A 17,588-nucleotide genomic window follows, 5' to 3' on the forward strand; every position below is an offset into this window, starting at 1 on the left:
CTGCCACCACTGGCTTTTGCTTAGGAAATAAACCTCACAGCATTTAGAAACAAACTGGCTGGCTTAAAGGATTCTGGCAAAAAAACTGATTTATAGTACCAGACATCGTTATTATAATTATCAATATGCCAGCAATTATAAAATGAATTTAAATATTATTATATACCATTAAAGAATTTAATATTACCCCCAAATCAAGTTACAAAGCATAATGTCATGTGTAAGAAGGATTCCATTCCAGAAGGATAGAAAGTGAATAAAGATCTTGCATCTTGGTGACGGTAAATGGCGCATTTTAGCATCGACTCTTCAAAGGCACAGGCTGAGGGATCACGGTGCTCTTCACGGATGTCCCCTGTGCTAAATGCATGAACCTCTTGTCTGAACTCTGTATGGACTTTTTTATTACAACATTTTCCTAGAGATCTGACAGTTGGCATACTTGTTACATACTGATATGTGACCATGGCATTTCCCTTCACATATCAGACGCAGCCATGGGTGTCTGCCATTGCTGCTGCTGGCCAAGTTAGGGATGTTCAACATACATGGAGTCCAGGTAATTGTTTGAAAGACACTTCACATAGCCAGAGCTGTAGGGTTTCCCAGAAGCAGTGACTGGTAGCGTGGGAGCTGGAAGGCATCAGCACACATCATGCACTAGAGGGTGCCAAAGTCCTGAGGAACTGACTCTATCCAGGAAGAGTTTGTCTTCACGTTGAAGCCTCAAAAAGGAGCAGCACCAACAGAAAGTCCCAACTCTTAGAGATGGGCTGGAACAGGACCATCAGCACTTTTGATATCGGAGGGATCATTCCAAAACATTGAACAGGTGAGGGTCCTTGCTGGTGTTAGAGATTTTCAATGGCAAGCTCACTAATTTTGGATGACTACACTAACGGCTACTTGTTTGTATAGCGTTTTTATAATTCTGTGTGCAGCTGTGAACATTTTACGGACATGGGCATATTAAATCCTCCCAAAGGGTTATTTACAGTTTGTAAATAAGAACCGATAGGAAGTTTGTTAATGACTGTAAAACCAGTAAGTGGCAGGGCAAGCTCAAGTCTAAGAGTCCAGTGTGAGTGATTCTGCCTCCGTCACAGGTCAATCCGACATGCAGAGCTACTTGCCATGCTTCTTCTTGGAAAGAAATGATACTCCCCAAGCAAGCAATGGTGCTCCCCAGACAAGCAATGGTGCTCCCCAGGCAAGCAACAGTGATGCTTACAATGGCTTACTAGAAAACTCTCCAGTTCTCCCTTTAATCTGCCCCACCTCCCACTGTGACCTCGGGTCCTTGTCTTAAAAATGTATTTGCATGTCTATTTCACCTTAATTTTTTTCATATTATGGAGTTTTGACTAAATATGTTCCCCTTCAGCAAATGGCTTCTCCATGTCAGGGTTCCAAAACCACAACTGACAAGCCTGTCTCTCAGATTTCTAATCACATAGGGCTCAGATCTCTAAGTCCCGTTCTTAAGCCATGGGGAAAGAACTGAGGGAGACCTGGAGGGTGAGGTTCAGTGACCTGTGTAAGTAACCTCATGAAAGTCCAGCCCCACTGACAGGGAATATTAGAAAAACAACTGGGTTTTAAAAGAACCAAACAACCTAAGACTCCAGAATTGGTTTTGCTGAACAAACTAATAAACAAACAAAACCCAGCACATTTAAGGTTTCCTCCTGTCTTCCTTTATTGTTGAAAAAAATCCTTAAATCTATTCAGTACTAATGAGGCCTGGGTTATTTTTAATTTAACTCCCTTTCTGGTTCCTACAGCAACCTGTTTTCAGATGTCACTGTAAAGTTTCCTCATTTCGTGGAGACAGAGAACCTACAATACCCATGATGATTAGTAGAGATTGACAACTTGACAAGATTGAGAGTCTCCTTGAAGACAAACCTTGGGGCCCAAGTATGAGGAAGTTTGTAGAATGGGTTAATTAAGGTGTGAAGACCTACTCTAAATATGGTTGCCATGATGGGCTCAGCCAAGTGTGCTGAGATCCTAGACTATATAAAAAGAAGGAAGGTGGGTGAGAGACCACACATTGTGAGGGACACAATGTGACCAGCCACCCGAGTTCCTTCTGCCATGACCCCCATTCCTGCTACCATAATGGACTGTAGTTACAAACTGTGGTCCACAATAAACCCTTCCATGTTGAATTTGTGCTTGTTGGGTATTTTGTAAGAGCAATAAGGAAAGGAACCGAAACAATACACTTTCTTTAAAAAGCCTCAGGCACATTAGATTGTGGAAAATCAAACCATATCTTTAGGACACTGGAAAGGAAACAGTCTATTATAAGGAATCTTATGGTTATAAAGAGAAGGAGACTTCTCTCTTCTTATCTCTAAATTCCAATCTATACATACCAGGATTTTCTTAAGATGTTCAGGCCAAGTTGACTCCTTGTAGACACGTTAGGTCTAGAACAAAGTCAACTGCTTCTGAGACAGGAGTATAACACAATGCCAGAGCACAGGACCTGCTAGATCTGGGTAATGTGGTGGGGTTTCACTGCTTGCATTCCAACCCTAGATTCTCTGCTTTTCTGCTGTAAAAATCTGATCAAAAGTTGCATTTTCTCATCTATAGAATAGGAGTAAAATAGCATCTATCCTCTGGAGAGGTTGCTCAGGACTGAGTACATTTACATATGTAAGGCATTTTCAACCACGCTAACTCTGAACACTAAAAAATTATATGTGTGTGTGTGCATGTATATATAATGTATATGCATGTTACTAGTCACATTTATAGGTACAGCCACAATTTTCATTTCAAAGTTTTCTAGAAAAGAGAGAGAGAGAGAGAGAGAGAGAGAGAGAGAGAGAGAGAGAGAGACAGTACCTCCAGGTTGCTACCCTTAGAAGGTACAAACAGAATCTGAAATAAAAAGGGAGCAGGTTTTCTCAGAATGCCTGTGCATAGCATCCCTCCCAGGCATCCTGCTGTGGCTCTGAACTCAGGTGAGGGCTGGCAAAGCGAAGCAAAGCCAGAAAATGTAGTTCAGCAAAAAGGTCAGGCTTCACTTGTCACCTGAGTCATACGGCCATTCCAGGAAGGCTTAGAAAAGAAGTCCCACTGTTTTGCCTGCTGATTTGGCAACCGGGTCACCCCTCAAGACTCATTCATTCGACCCACAAGTGCCCCCCCCACACACACATACAACTCCTGTCTTCTAAATTGGGGGCCAGTGATTGTATAAACTGAGGATAGCAACTCAGTTGTAACTAGGACCTTACCTGCTGCTCAAAGAACTGATAACCAGTTCTCAAGGCTGTAGGCAGAAAGGGTACATTGCAAACATGGTCTCCAGTAATGGCAGACACCCAGTCTAATTACAACAAGGCCAACCTTGTTTTGTAAATGCCAACCATTGAGCACCTGTTCGTAGCCAGTTTAAAACCTGGAGGACTGTAGAGAGAGACTGTGGAAATCATTGACGTCAGCTTGTAGGCCTCCTCCAAACTAAGAAAACCCCCAAGGAAATCAATAGTTGAACTGTTGATACCTATGAGGATTGAAGTGTTCTCATCTTTAGATGGGATATCACCCAGAGAGCAGATTTATTTTGTCTCTGAGAATATCTGAAAGAAAGCTGGTAGGGTGAGGTCAAGAGGAGGCCCACACAACTAACATCCATGTCGACAGGCATGAAGATGTTTTAATAAACTTTTGGTAGTTTTGTTCATTTATAGAATGTATTTTAGTCATTTTACCCTCTCCTTTCTCCTTCCTCTTTCACTGAAAAACCTTCTTCCCAGGATGTCCTGCCAATATGCCCTACTGTCCCCCGTCCCTTCAGGCTTCTCCCCTTTCCACCATTATCCTCTAATAGCCTTTTTCTAAGTTCCTGGCAATTAGCAGTGCTCATAATTAAATACCCTACTCTAAAACTTCATATTAGGGATCTGCATATAAGGAGAACACATGGCTTTTCTATGTCTAAGTTACCTCACTCAGTATAGTATTTTCCAGATCCATCTATCTTCCTGCAGATTCCACAATTTTATCCTTCTTTACCATTGAATAGGACATTGTGGCTATGTACCACATTTTCATCATCCATTGATCCTCCTGTGGGCATTTGGCTGGCTCCATTTCTTTGCGATTGTGAGTAGCATGCAAATGTGACTACCCTGTGAATAGCCACATGAACAGGGCAGGTCCCTGTTTAGGAGGGCATGGGATTTTTGGAGTATATGCTCAGGAATTGTATATCTGTATCATCTTAGCTATTTGAGGATTTCCACATTGATTTCCACAATGGTTGCAGCAGTCTGCACTCCCACCAAGAGTGACTGCGCGTGTGCCTTTCCCACGCATGCCTGCTAGCATTCATAGCCACTTTTTTGTTAATAGCCATTCTTATTTGAGAAAGATGAAGTCTCAAAGTAATTTTATTTTGCAATTACCCAATGGCTATATATTTTAAACCCTTTTAAAGTGCTTATTAGTCATTTGTTTAAGAACTCTCTGTTCGGTTCCGTGCTCCATTTTTAGTGAAGTTGTTTGTTTTCTTGACATTTAGTTTTTAAAGTTCTTCATATATTCTAAATACTAATCATTTGCCAGAAGCATAGTGAATAAAGATGGTCTCCCATTCTCCAGGCTGTTCCTCCACTTTCTTAAGAGACTTTTAATTTCATGAGCTCTCCTTTGACTGCTGTTCTTATTTCCCTAGTGGCTAGCATCCTGTGAGAAGCCCTAGCCTATGTCTATATCTTTATGTTACTCTCTCCTTTACCTATAGCAGTTTAGGATGATTTGCTTTTACACTGACTCTTTGATCCATTTGTAATTGATTATTGGGCAGAGTGAGAAACAAGAATCAAGTTTCATTTTTCTAAGTGCACACTTTCAGTCTTCCCAATACTATTTGTCAGAAAGGCTGTCTTCTTTCTAATGCGTATTTTAAAGCTTTATCAAAAATCAGGTGGCTATGATTTACATAGTCTTATGTTGGAGTTCTCTATTTCATTCCATTGATCTGTGTCTCTATCTTTGTGCCTGTACTGTAATTTTTTTCTTACAGTCATGTCTCTACAATAGCTTAAAATCAGGTATTGTGATATTTACGCAGTGTTCTCATTGTTCAGCATTGATTTGGCCATCCAAGATCTTTTGTGCTTATACATGAATTCTTAAGATTTTTTTTTTATATTTCTGTGAAGAATTGAGTTCTTATTTTGATTGGGATTGCATTGAATTTGTAGATTGCTTTTGATAGGGTGGCCACTTGCATAGTATTTAATCCTACCAAATCCATAAGCATTTAAGACCTTTCTGTGTTCTAAAGTCATATTCAATTTCTTTCTTCAGTGTTTTAAAGTTTTGTTGTAAAGTTATTTTACTTCCTCGGGTTAATTTCAAGGTATCTTTTATTTTTTTCAAGTTTATTTTGAATAGAATTATTTCTATGTTTTCTTTCTTAGTATATTTGGCATTGGTCTATAGGATGCTATTGATTTTGGTATGTCAATCCTGTAACTTGCTTCTTTGCTGAAAGTGTTTATCAACTCCAGGGGTTTCCCTCACTAGTCTTTCCACCCCCCATCTTTATTAAATTGGGTATTTCTTATTTACATTTCAAATGTTATTCCCTTTCCCAGTTTCCAGACCAACATCCCTCTAGCCCCAACCCCTCCTCTTCTCTATAGGTGTTCCCCTCCCCATCCTCCCCCCATTACTGCCCTCCCCCCAAGAATCCCGTTCACTGGGGGTTCAGTCTTGGCAGGACCAAGGACTTCCCCTTCCACTGGTGCTCTCACTAGGCTATTCATTGCTACCTATGAGGTCAGAGTCCAGGGTCAGTCCATGTATAGTCTTTAGGTAGTGGCTTAGTCCCTGGAAGCTCTGGTTGCTTGGCATTGTTGTTCATATGGGGTCTCAAGCCCCTTCAAGCTCTTCCAGTCCTTTCTCTGATTCCTTCAACGGGGGTCCTATTCTCAGTTCAGTGGTTTGCTGCTGGCATTCGCCTATGTATTTGCTGTATTCTGGCTGTGTCTCTCAGGAGAGATCTACATCCGGTTCCTGTTGGCCTGCACTTCTTTGCTTCATCCATCTTATCTAGTTTGGTGGCTATATATGTATGGGCCACATGTGGGGCAGGCTCTGAATGGGTGCTCCTTCAGTCTCTATTCTAAACTTTGCCTCCCTATCCCCTCCCAAGTGTATTCTTGTTCCCCTTTTCCTGCAGTAGTCTTCATGCTTCCTTGTGTACAGAATCATGCCATTTGAAAATGAGGATGCGTTAACGTCTTGGTAACCCTTTTATTCCCTTCTCTTGTCTTGTTGCTTTAGCCCCAGGGACTGTATAAACACGAGTAGAGTCAGCGGGCCTCCTTATCTTGTTTCTGACCTTGCTGAAAATACTTTGGGTCTTTCTGCATTTGGCATGATATAGGTTTGTCACATCTAATCTCTATTGAGTTGAGATATTGTCTCCTCTATTCCTAGTCTTTCTGGGACTTTTAAAAATAAATTATTCCTACTGATTCTTTGAAATTTTTAGATAATGCATTTTGATCATATTCATCCCCTACTTCTCCTCTCCTTCCAGATCCAGGCTCCACCTCCCCCTATTTCTAACTTTGTGTTTTCTCTTTTAATAGCTAGCCAAATCCAACTAGTGCTGCCCATACATGTACAGGGATGTGGTCATCCACTGGAGCATGATCGGCCTTCCAGAGGTCACACCCTTAGAGAAAACAGAATCCCCAGAGGGACGTTTGATTTTGTCAAAAGTCTTCTTTACATCTGTTAAGACTATGATGTGATTTTTATCCTTGAGACCATTTGTGTTATGGGTTGCATCTAGTGATTTACATATGTTGAGTCAAGGGATGCACATGAGTTTTCTTCAGGCTAAGCAGAGGCATCAGAAGGATCATGATGTAAGATATCTTGCTGTTACCTATACTAAGAGGATTGAGCTAGAGGAAGAAAGCAGTTCTATGGGCCAGAAAGTCCATTTTCCAGAAATGATCAAATGAGAGGTTTGGGAGGACAAAGAATGGAAAGCACCCCCCCCACACACACACACACACATTCTCAAAGCCTGAGTCCTCAAAGGACTATATTCAAAGGCTGTTACACAGAAGGCTTTAGGGAACAGTCAGTGTGAGTCAGAGGAGAAGTAGCCAAAATGGTGCTCTGACAGCACACTGGAGGAACTGACTTATCCTGAGCTGTGAAGAAGCAAGAGAGGGTATTAGCTACTAGGTCTCTTCCATGGAGCAGGCCTGTGTGTCTCAAGAACTAAAGTGATTGACACATGATGGGCTTTGCCTGAGATGTCAACAAAGACACAGAAATGGGGATTCGATGAGCAGAACACGTGATTGGAAAATGTTTGCTGTTCCCATGGAACGAAGTTCAAGCTGCCAGGAAGAGAGACACTGGATCACTTTGGCAAGGACAGTTTGCTTCTAACTAAGCCTTAATAGGTGTCTGGTTCTAATTGGTTTTGATTCTTTTCAGAATGTACTCAAATTATTCCCTGGGTTGTCGTCTTTGAGTCTGACTTGCCAATTTGGGAACTAAAGGAAAATTATCTTTAGTGTCTTGTTATGGGCATCTTCCAAGTGATATCTATTTGCGGAAGCCCACAGGTGAGGCTCTGTCCATAATTCTGTATTTCTTATGTAGATTCCAACCTGTTCATGAGTGATTTCATGTCTAGGGTCCATGAGACTTTTAGCATAATTCTCAGCTGCTGAACAACAAAAAAAGTATCATAAACTATCCTAGATACAGGTCGCTTGATAGGGAAACCAATAAGATTTTCATTTTCAATGTTTTCTCCTCTTATGAACTGTTCTTTCCATTTATATTTACCCATAACCCTTTGGGAGAGACCACATGCCATAATGAGGAGACAAAGTACCCGAATCTGGGAAGCCATACGGAACAAGATCTGAAGGTTCCCTGTATGATCTGTTTCTGGTTCAAGAGCCACCATAGGCCATCTCCAGGATACAGATCCAAGTGGGGCCCACCACCCTTTCCTGATGGTATGTTCATAATAAGAGAGAAACTCAGGCAGAAACCAAAGTGGGGAGACCAGGAGAGGAAATTAAAATCCTTTAGTTGTAGTGTATTAAGTCGTTGCAGCACTCAAAGGCAGCCATTCAAATCATGCAGAAAGTCCTGAATAAATGTTTCAGAAATGAGACATGCAGAAGGGAGTGTGTCACCCTGTGATAGCCTTCCCGCACGGAGTTTGATTTAAGGTTGGTATCAAAGCACGAACCATGCTAAAATACAATTAAGAAAGAAACGGGAATTTCATTAGTGGGCTGCAAGGAACAGCTTAGGAGGCTGGTGAGAGCTGATAGGTAAAGGCAGGAGTGAAAAGGAAAGAAAGGCAATATCCATAGAGACAGAGCCCACTGGTCTTTCTGCTGCCACAATAGACAGAAGGGTGGAGAAGCTGACTTCGGGAGAGGAAGAGAAGAGAGGATGTCCTACTTGTGCTGAGACATGAGTTTGAAGAAGTTTCCGCTGCCTGTGATGGCTACCACCCCTTTGTCTCCAGGCATCCAGCATACCCTGCTTCTCTACTCATGGGATACCGATAAGCTATCAAAAAACACAATTCAGGAGAACTGAGGTAAAAGAATCAAATGACTAGAGGTTGAAGTCTGAGCTCTCCTGTTATCGCCTATGAGCACATGGGTACCAGTAACTTCCTAAAGTGTCTTCATCTAATGCCATGCTTAGTGTCCATCTGTGAAAGAGGAACTGGTACTTACTGAGGACTCAGTAGACAAGACGGTGCTAATAGTCATTTGGTTCCAAGGGAGGAGATTGATGTGAATGCTCCCCAAACATAAGGAAATGCAACCCAAAGTGCTCAAGACACCAAAGTCATGTGACGAGAGTCTCAGAACTTACACTGACATTTATATTTTAAGTGAAAGAAAAGACTTAAGCTTTATTCATATTTACTTGAGTTATTAATTTAGATAATTATGTGACATATCCAGTGAACATTGTAAAAATTGGTATAAATTATATAATTTGTATATATGTGTATGAGGTAAGGGTTTAAAATTATTGTTTTTAATTTTTTTCTCATACATCTCAATGACAGTTTCCCCTCCCTATACTCCTTCCAGCCCCCCTCTTCCATCATCCCCATATCCACTCTTCCTCCATTTCCCTCCAAAAAGAGAGAGAGAGAGAGAGAGAGAGAGAGAGAGAGAGAGAGAGAGAGCAAGCTTTCCAGGGATATCAAATGAACATAGCAAAACAAGTTGCAATAAGACCAGGCACAAATCCTCATATCATGGCTGAAAAAGGCATCCCAGGAAAAAAAGGGTTCCAAGAGCTGGCAAAAGAGTTCATGACACCCTCCACTCCCAATATTAGGAGTTCCACAAAAAATACCAAACTAAGAACCATAACATATGTGCAGAGGACCCAGCATACAGACTCCATGATTGCTGCTTCAGTCTCTGTAAGTCTCTATGAGCGCTGCGTAGTTGATTCCATGGGCCATGTTCTCTTCATGTCCTAGAGCCCTCTGGATCCTATAATTCTTCCTCCCTTCTTCCTTGGGCTTCCCCGAACTCCAAAGAGAGGGACCTGGTAGAGATCTCCAACTGGGCTCTCTCTCTCTCTACCTAACCTTTGGCTGTGGTCTCTGCATTTGCCCCCATCATCTGCCCAAGAAAGCCTCTGTGATGATGTTTGGGCTGGGGACCAAACTATGAGTATAGCAGAGTATCACTGGAAATCATTTTATTGATATTCCTTAAATTATAGAGATAGTCAACTAAAAATTTTGAGACCATTTCCTAAACAATTAGTGATCTAGGCTTAAAGAGAAAGAAAAAGAAAAAAAGACATTAAAAAAAACCAAAGACAATATCTCAATTAGACATAAGTGTCCGCAGATAAATAGTGTAGTGAACAGTCTTTATTGTCAGGGTGACTGGATAAAGATGTGTCCATGGTGACAGTGTAGCATGCTTCTGGGTGTGTCTATGATGATATTTCCAGAGACCATTAGATGACAAAGTTCTGAAGTAATCAATGGATTAATCCATTGACTGATTTGTAACATGCTAGTATTGTTGGCCAGTAACTAAAGAGGAGGTAAATCACTGAGAACATGTCCTTGGAGATACACCATGGCCTGGCTCCCTCCTCTCATCTCTTTCTATTCATCCAACTCTGGAGAACAGCTTCTGCCACATGCCTCTTATTTGTCATGATTTCCTTACCAAATGCGTGGGGTCAAACTAGCACTTGAACCCTCTGAAACCTGGAGCCAAGATAAGCTCTTCCTCCATTAAGCTGCTTCTATGGGCTACAAAGTCACAGCAATGAGAAGAGTGTTTGCTACAGATGGTGTCTGCTCAGGATTCCCCTTTCCTATCCCAATCTCCACAGAAGAGAGTCCATTCTTCTATTCTGAGAGTGACCCAGAAATTTTTATTCCTTTTGGAAGTGTGAGTGGCTGTTACTCTATTTTAGGAACAGAGGACATACTGTAAGTCTTTCTTCCTGTTCCTCTTCCCAGGTGGTATTAATGGGTGGGAGTTATTCAAGAGCATCAAGGATCCTTTTGTAATAAGATGAGTATCTTTCAATACATAGTTTTACTAGTCATCTGATAGACTCTTACGCAGAAGAGAATTTCTGCTTCTAACCATGATGGAATCTAGTAATCTGGTAATCACAGAGATAAATGGTTTAACGCATCACAAACGACTATCAGGGAATTCTGAAAGTAGAAATTAATGTTCAGATTAAGTTGGAAAGTCAAAACAATCAGTACTCAACTTGGGGAAACTCATTAGCTATTTGTTCTCTTTAGTCCCTTGGTTTTGAATAGAGGGTCCCCCTGTGGTGGAACTGGACAACATGGATGAGCTACAGAATGGTAATAGAAACCAGCTAGTCAAGGTGTATGGTACAAGAGGGAACCAGTGCTTTAAAACAAATTAAAACAATGATATTTACATAAAAATAAAAATCTCTGTCTGGAGAAGGGGAACAGTAGTTGAGTGTGTGCCTGGCATGCAAAAGTCCCTGAATCCCTGGGTTCACTTCCTAGCACTGAGAGACAGAGGCAGACAGAGAGAGAGAAAGAGAGAGAGAGAGAGAGAGAGAGAGAGAGAGAGAGAGAGAGAGAGAGAGAGAACACAGGTGAATCTGATACAAACTCCTACCTTAGGAAAACAAAACAAAGAGTAAATTGAATCCGAAGCAAGCAGTAGGCAATACTAAAGATCATGACAAAAATCGACGATCTGAAATTGAACAGTTTGAAAAACAATAGAGCGAATCAATGAAAGTTAGTGAAATTCTTAAAAAAAATCGATAAAAACACAAATTACTAATATCAAGAGTGACATTGCCAATATCAAGATACCACTGTACCTCCCTCCCACTACCAGTACTAGTCTATCAAGTGCATGCTAGTAATTCTGAAACCTAAGGTGAGATGGATCAATACTTTGATAGATACGAGCAACCAAAACTCGTTCAACAGAAGTAGTCTCAATAATCAAATCTTTATGAAAGAAATTTAATCTGTAGTCCAATTCTCTCCGCAGGTAAAGCTCTGCCTTTTCATGCCCTACCTCATGAATCTGCCAAGCACTCATTTAGGAGGGAAATCACATCACTTCAGACCACTTCTTCACGAAGCACCTCCCAACCCATTTTATGACATCATCGTTCTGACTACATACAGCATTTTATGACATCATCGTTCTGACTACATACAGCATTTTATGACATCATCGTTCTGACTACATACAGCATTTTATGACATCATCGTTCTGACTACATACAGCATTTTATGACATCATCGTTCTGACTACATACAGCATTTTATGCCATCATCGTTCTGACTACATACAGCACTGCAAGGAAAGAAACCGCAGACCCAAGTACTTATGAACCCAAGAGCAAAATGCAACCACAGAGCTGAATACCAACAAAGCAGAAGTCACTTCCAGTGATATCTAGAGATCTAGCCTGAGCAAGTGGAACTTAACTCCAAGAATATAAATCTGCTGACTTGTAAAATTCAAACAACACGATCGCCATTTCTATTCGGGAACCTGGCGCTATAGGTAAGAATGGAACACGGGGGCACACGAAAGGTACCAGGGTCATCATGGGTCTGTCACCAACAGTGGTCGTTTATCTTAATTACTTCTCACATTGTTGTAACCAAACACCCAACAGAAGCAAATTAAAGAAGAAAGGGTATTTGGGGCTTGCAGTCTAAGAAGGGATACAGTCTGCCATAGAGGGCAGGCAGGGATGTGGCACATTGCATTTGAGCCAGGAAGCAGAGAGCCGGCAGGAAATGAAGCTCAGATATTAACCTCCACTTCCTCCAGTGAGGCTCTGCCTCCTCAAGGTTCCACAACCTTCTGAAATAGTCTTCCATTTGGGGGAACAAGTATTCGAATGAAGAAGCCTTTGGGCACAGTTGACTTGAACCCACAACCCAGAGTGATATCACAGAATTGCACTGGTGACCTCTTCTGGTTGTCGTTGGAACATAATCACTCAAGATATTCTTATGAGCTATCTCTGGGGAGCCGGACATGGCTGTGGGTGTGATACTGGCTAGAGAAGGGACAACAATGCAGCCCACAGCCTACCGGGAAAGATCCAATCTCGGGCCTCAATCCATATCAACTGAACCAATAGTAGCTCAGAAAAGGACAAGCAAAAAATATTTTCTGAAGAAATTAGCCAACATAGAAGCTTTCTTCAGCAGATAATGCACTTATACAAACATCTGATGACCCCTTTCTTCCTAAAGTGACACCGAGACCTGGGGACTGGCTGTTCCTCCCTTGACAAGAGGCCCCGTTGCAACAATCCCCTAGGACTGAAGCACAGACGGGTACAGGCCTGCCAAACATCCTGACTCACCAACCAAATGGTACTCCAAGGACACCCAAGGACATGGCTAGAGCTGCAGCCACCTGCGAAGCAAACTGAGAACCAGGAGGCTGCCCAGACCCAGGCTGAGTTTGTGGGATATTTTGTGGGAAGGTCAGCCAGATCTCAGCTCCACCCTCCCCACCTCTTCTGTCTTTGGTGGCTAGTTTTAGTTTCCAGTGCTCACAGGAAGGCCAAATCTCTTTCACTAAGACTCAGACAAAGATACACACATAAAGAATGGAGAAACACCTATATTTTTTATGGGAATGTTGGAAAATTAAATGAAGTGAACAGCAGTCAGAATTGAAAAGTTGACAATATATATTTGAAAAGGGCTTCCTTTTATAGAGGAAGAGATACTGGGATTCCTCCTCTTCTAGGTCAAAAAGGGAAAGTGAGCCTTGAACCTCCAAATTTATTCAACAATCAGATCAGTGCAACTGAAACCTCACAAATTTCATCTTAGACATGTCAAGGCCACATATGCCAATTGTCAACTCAAGTCAATTGTCACTAGCCTGTCCTCCTGGGATCCCTGACCAGGCATTCAGCCCATGACACCACAAGCAGCTTGGATGATGTGTACACTTCAGTTTGGACCCATCTTGGGGTGGCCGGAGGCAGGGAGTAGATTCAACTCTTCAAGCTGCGTCATATCACATGGTTCCCGGTAAAACATTTCCCCAACCAGTTCAACTGGTGCAGAAGGCAAGACCAGCTCAGCAAAGCCCTTAGCAAGACTACGTATTTGATGCTGGATTAACTGATCCTGAAATCAATAAAGAAAATACAGTCCCCAAACAGTTGTCTCCATCCTGTCAGCCTCCCCTAATCAATTTAATTCCATCTCTCTTGTTTTCTTTAAACTCCTTATGCGCTAACCCTCTCCCTGTGGCTGTTTACCCATCCTAAGCCTCATTCGGCCGAGTAGGAGCCCTCTTGTGGCCAGGATGCTATCTTCTCTGTCCTCAGATGCCCAGATCTCAGCATGGTGCACGTCACTTAGACTCAATAAATGCTGAAGGAATGGGCAGCATCCCGCTATGTGAGTGGAAAGATTCCCCTCCAAGTGTGCCATCTAAATGTTTCTCTCTGAGGACATGGGCCTGCTATTTCCCTGTGGTGTTATAAACGGGAGGAGGCTGACTGAATAATTCCATGGCTTCCTTCTGAGCTTCTCCCTTAAACACAGACCCCTGTCAAGGCTGCTAATACCGTTTCCCTGGGCGCACCATGGAGGAGGCCAAGCTTTATTACTCTAAGGTGTTTGCTTCATGTAGCAACTCGCTTTTTAATGAGCTTGTTTATCTCACCATCTTGGATGTTAATATTGTCGAGAGGGACGCATGCTGATTGACTGTTAGCAAGCTCCAGGGAGAGCATCAGATACATGCTATGTGCTAACAATCTTTTCAATAACTAAACTTTCTTTTTCAAAAAAAAAAGAGAAAACAACAAGAAGAAGTAGGAATCAAGCAGAAAATGAGTCGTAGAAAGCTAGGAAAAGTTGGAAAGTTGCTTGCATTTGCACCTCTAAACTTCTAGCTGGAGCCTGCTGGACTGTAAGCTGATTTCTGGGACATCCAGTTTACAGAGAGAGAATAACTCGAGGCATAAAGATAGCTTTAAGGCCAACTATTCCATCTCTCTCAATTTGTCCATTTCTGATTTGTTTTCATGGTAGCGGTCTGTTTACTGACCTCTGGTGCTTTCTTACAGGACAGCTCCAGCTCTCGCAGCTCTGTTTTTGAAACTGCCCCCGCTCCAGATTCAGTCTCTACTCTTCTCTGTGATACGTTGTGACCAGAGGCTGGTCTCATTGTCAACCCAGCCTAGGTGGCTTTCCTTCTGACTTCTACTGGACTTGGCCTCTCCTGTCCTATGCCACTTCAGTACCAAGTCCCCTCATAGGAGCTTCATGCTTCTAGGGTAACCACTGTTACCAGAGTTCCTTCCTCTGAGGTACGCAGTTCTAATAACACTGTCTTTCTCCCTAAGTCCTTGAGGTGACAGCTGCCTCTCTCTATGGCGGAACTCTGTGTGCCTCCACGTGTGTTGTCGGTTGCTTTAACCCTGGCCACACTTCTGTAGTTTTAAAATTCACATTTCTTAATTTACCTATTTGATATCGGTTATTTATGTAGCCTGTGTAATACACATCAAATCAGCGGTGGCAACTGGCTACCACTTTCCATTTCCTGGTTCTCTATAGGCTTTGAGAGCTCACGCCATTCTTCCATCAACATGTTTGGTCCCCACTGTAATCCAGTTCTTATCCACAATGTGCAATTAAGGAAACTGTGACTCTGAAAGTAAGACACTTATCCAAAGGTATTTAGGCACCTAGTTACTTTTTATTAAAGAAAAACAAGTTCATGCAACATAAGCAAACATACTCTGAAACAGGAAAACCTTTCAATTCTTCTTAGGGAGGTGAATAAAACAAAAATTGTGTGTGTGTGTGTGTGTGTGTGTGTCTATGTGTGTGTGAGTGTGTCTATGTGTGTGAGTGTGTATATGTGTGTGAGTGTGTATATGTGTGTGTATGTGTGTGTCTATGTGTGTGTGTCTATGTGTGTGTGTGTCTATGTGTGTGTGTGAGTGTGTGTCTATGTGTATGTGTGTGAGTGTGTGTATGTATGTGTATGTATATGAGTGTGTGTGTATGTGTATATCTGTGTGTGTGTGTATATGTGTGTGTATGTGTATGTATGTGTCTATGTGTGTGTGTCTATGTGTGTGTGTGAGTGTGTGTGTCTATGTGTATGTGTGTGAGTGTGTGTGTGTATCTCTGTGTGTGTGTCTATGTGTGTGTGTCTATGTGTGTGTGTGAGTGTGTGTGTCTATGTGTATGTGTGTGTGTGTGTATCTCTGTGTGTGTGTGTCTATGTGTGTGTGTCTATGTGTGTGTGTCTATGTGTATGTGTGTGAGTGTGTGTGTGTATCTGTGTGTGTGTATCTCTGTGTGTGTGTGTGTGTGTGTGTGTGTGTGTGTGTGTGTGTGTGTGGTGGATGGATCTCAGAGAGAAGCCAGACTATTTCTCTACGACAGGCACCTAATGGAACGTCCATGTGACTGTAGGTGCAGAGGTTTGGAGAAACTGTCTCAGATAGTGAGGCACATTTGTCGGGCTGTCTTATTTGAAGCAAACACAGCAACTGAAGGGAGTAAGAGAGATTGAAGAGAACGGGGGAGGGCATTCAGCTATCTCAAAGATGGGGAGGTGAATGAACTTCTCCATTTAGAAAACACAGTTGGATGGCATGACATAGCCAGTGTAGAAAAGTCTTTCAAGGTTTGTGGCCAGAAAGCAATTGAAGATGCCCAGAAGTCTTATTTTCAAACATGTGCCCCTGTCTTTCATCCGTGCTCAGCTTCTCTCAGGCAAATGGAGCATTTGTTTAAATCTCAGGAAGACTCTGCTAGCTGTTTACCACAGGGGGCGGGGAGGGAAGCCAGGAATTTTTATGAAGGAGTGGTTGTGGTGCCAGAATGCGGACTCCAGGTGAAGAGGAAAGAGGATGAGGTGAGGTAAGGGAGGGCAGGAGCTGGTAGGGCTGGCAGATTGCTGGTCTTAAAGAGGTAGAAGGAAATGTTTAGGTTAGCTGAGCTGAGAGGACTTAACTTAATGCTTGGAGTTGGAATTTTGGATGACCTTGTGAGTCCCCGATATCTTGTTCTTCAGTTTGTCCTCAATATTTAGTGTGATGCTTGACATGAAGCCAGCAGCTCCAGATGACGCATGAAAAAGGAGGCTTGCCAGGCTCAGGGGAAGCTCAGATCTAGAAGGGGAACCGCAGTTTCTCCATCCTCTCCATCTATTTACACATAGGAAACTTCCTTTCTCTTCCCTTCCCATGCTCTTAGAGTCTCTCTGTCTCTGTCTCTCTGTGTCTCTGTCTCTCTCTGCCTCCCTCTTCCTGTCTCTCTCTGTGTCTCTGTCTCTCTCTGCCTCCCTCTTCCTGTCTCTCTCTGTGTCTCTGTCTCTCTCTGCCTCCCTCTTTCTGTCTCTCTCTGTGTCTCTGTCTCTGTCTCTCTCTCTCTCTCTCTCCCCTTCCTCCCTCCCCTCTGTGTAAGCAACTCCCCATTTCCCAGGATACTCTTTCTCTCCCCTTGTTCTGCCTCCTGTGATAAAACTTCTCTGATAAAACTTAGCCCAAACAGCAATCACCTTCTCTCATGGCCACAGCAGGCCATCGGTGCCCCCACTGTGGCCCCTTCTTCATTTTGTTTTAATGACAGCTATTGACAGTCTTCACTTGACCATAAGCACTTCAAAAGAGTTTTCTGGGCTGACTCAGTTTTGCAGATCCCACACTGACTACCACATAGCAGACACTCCATAAACCTTTGTTAAATAAATACATGATGTGACTAAACAAACTTCTACAAATGGGAGGGCGCTGCCTGATCAAGTGAGAGACCAGCCCAGTTTAAACTCAGGCTAAAGGAAACAATAGAACTAATGAGTGATGAACTTCTCTTGAATATGTGGAATCAAAGTCAGTTCTTATATTTAGCAACAGGGGTGGGAACTGAAATTACTGTCTCAAAAAAAAAATCAGTCTATTAGGGTAGCATCTACATAATGGCAGAATCCAAGAAGCCCTGGCTCTTTGAAATCTGCCACAGCTAACCTAGCAATGTT

This window comes from Rattus norvegicus, chromosome 13 (assembly GCF_036323735.1).
Source record: "Rattus norvegicus strain BN/NHsdMcwi chromosome 13, GRCr8, whole genome shotgun sequence".
Classification (NCBI taxonomy): domain Eukaryota; kingdom Metazoa; phylum Chordata; class Mammalia; order Rodentia; family Muridae; genus Rattus; species Rattus norvegicus.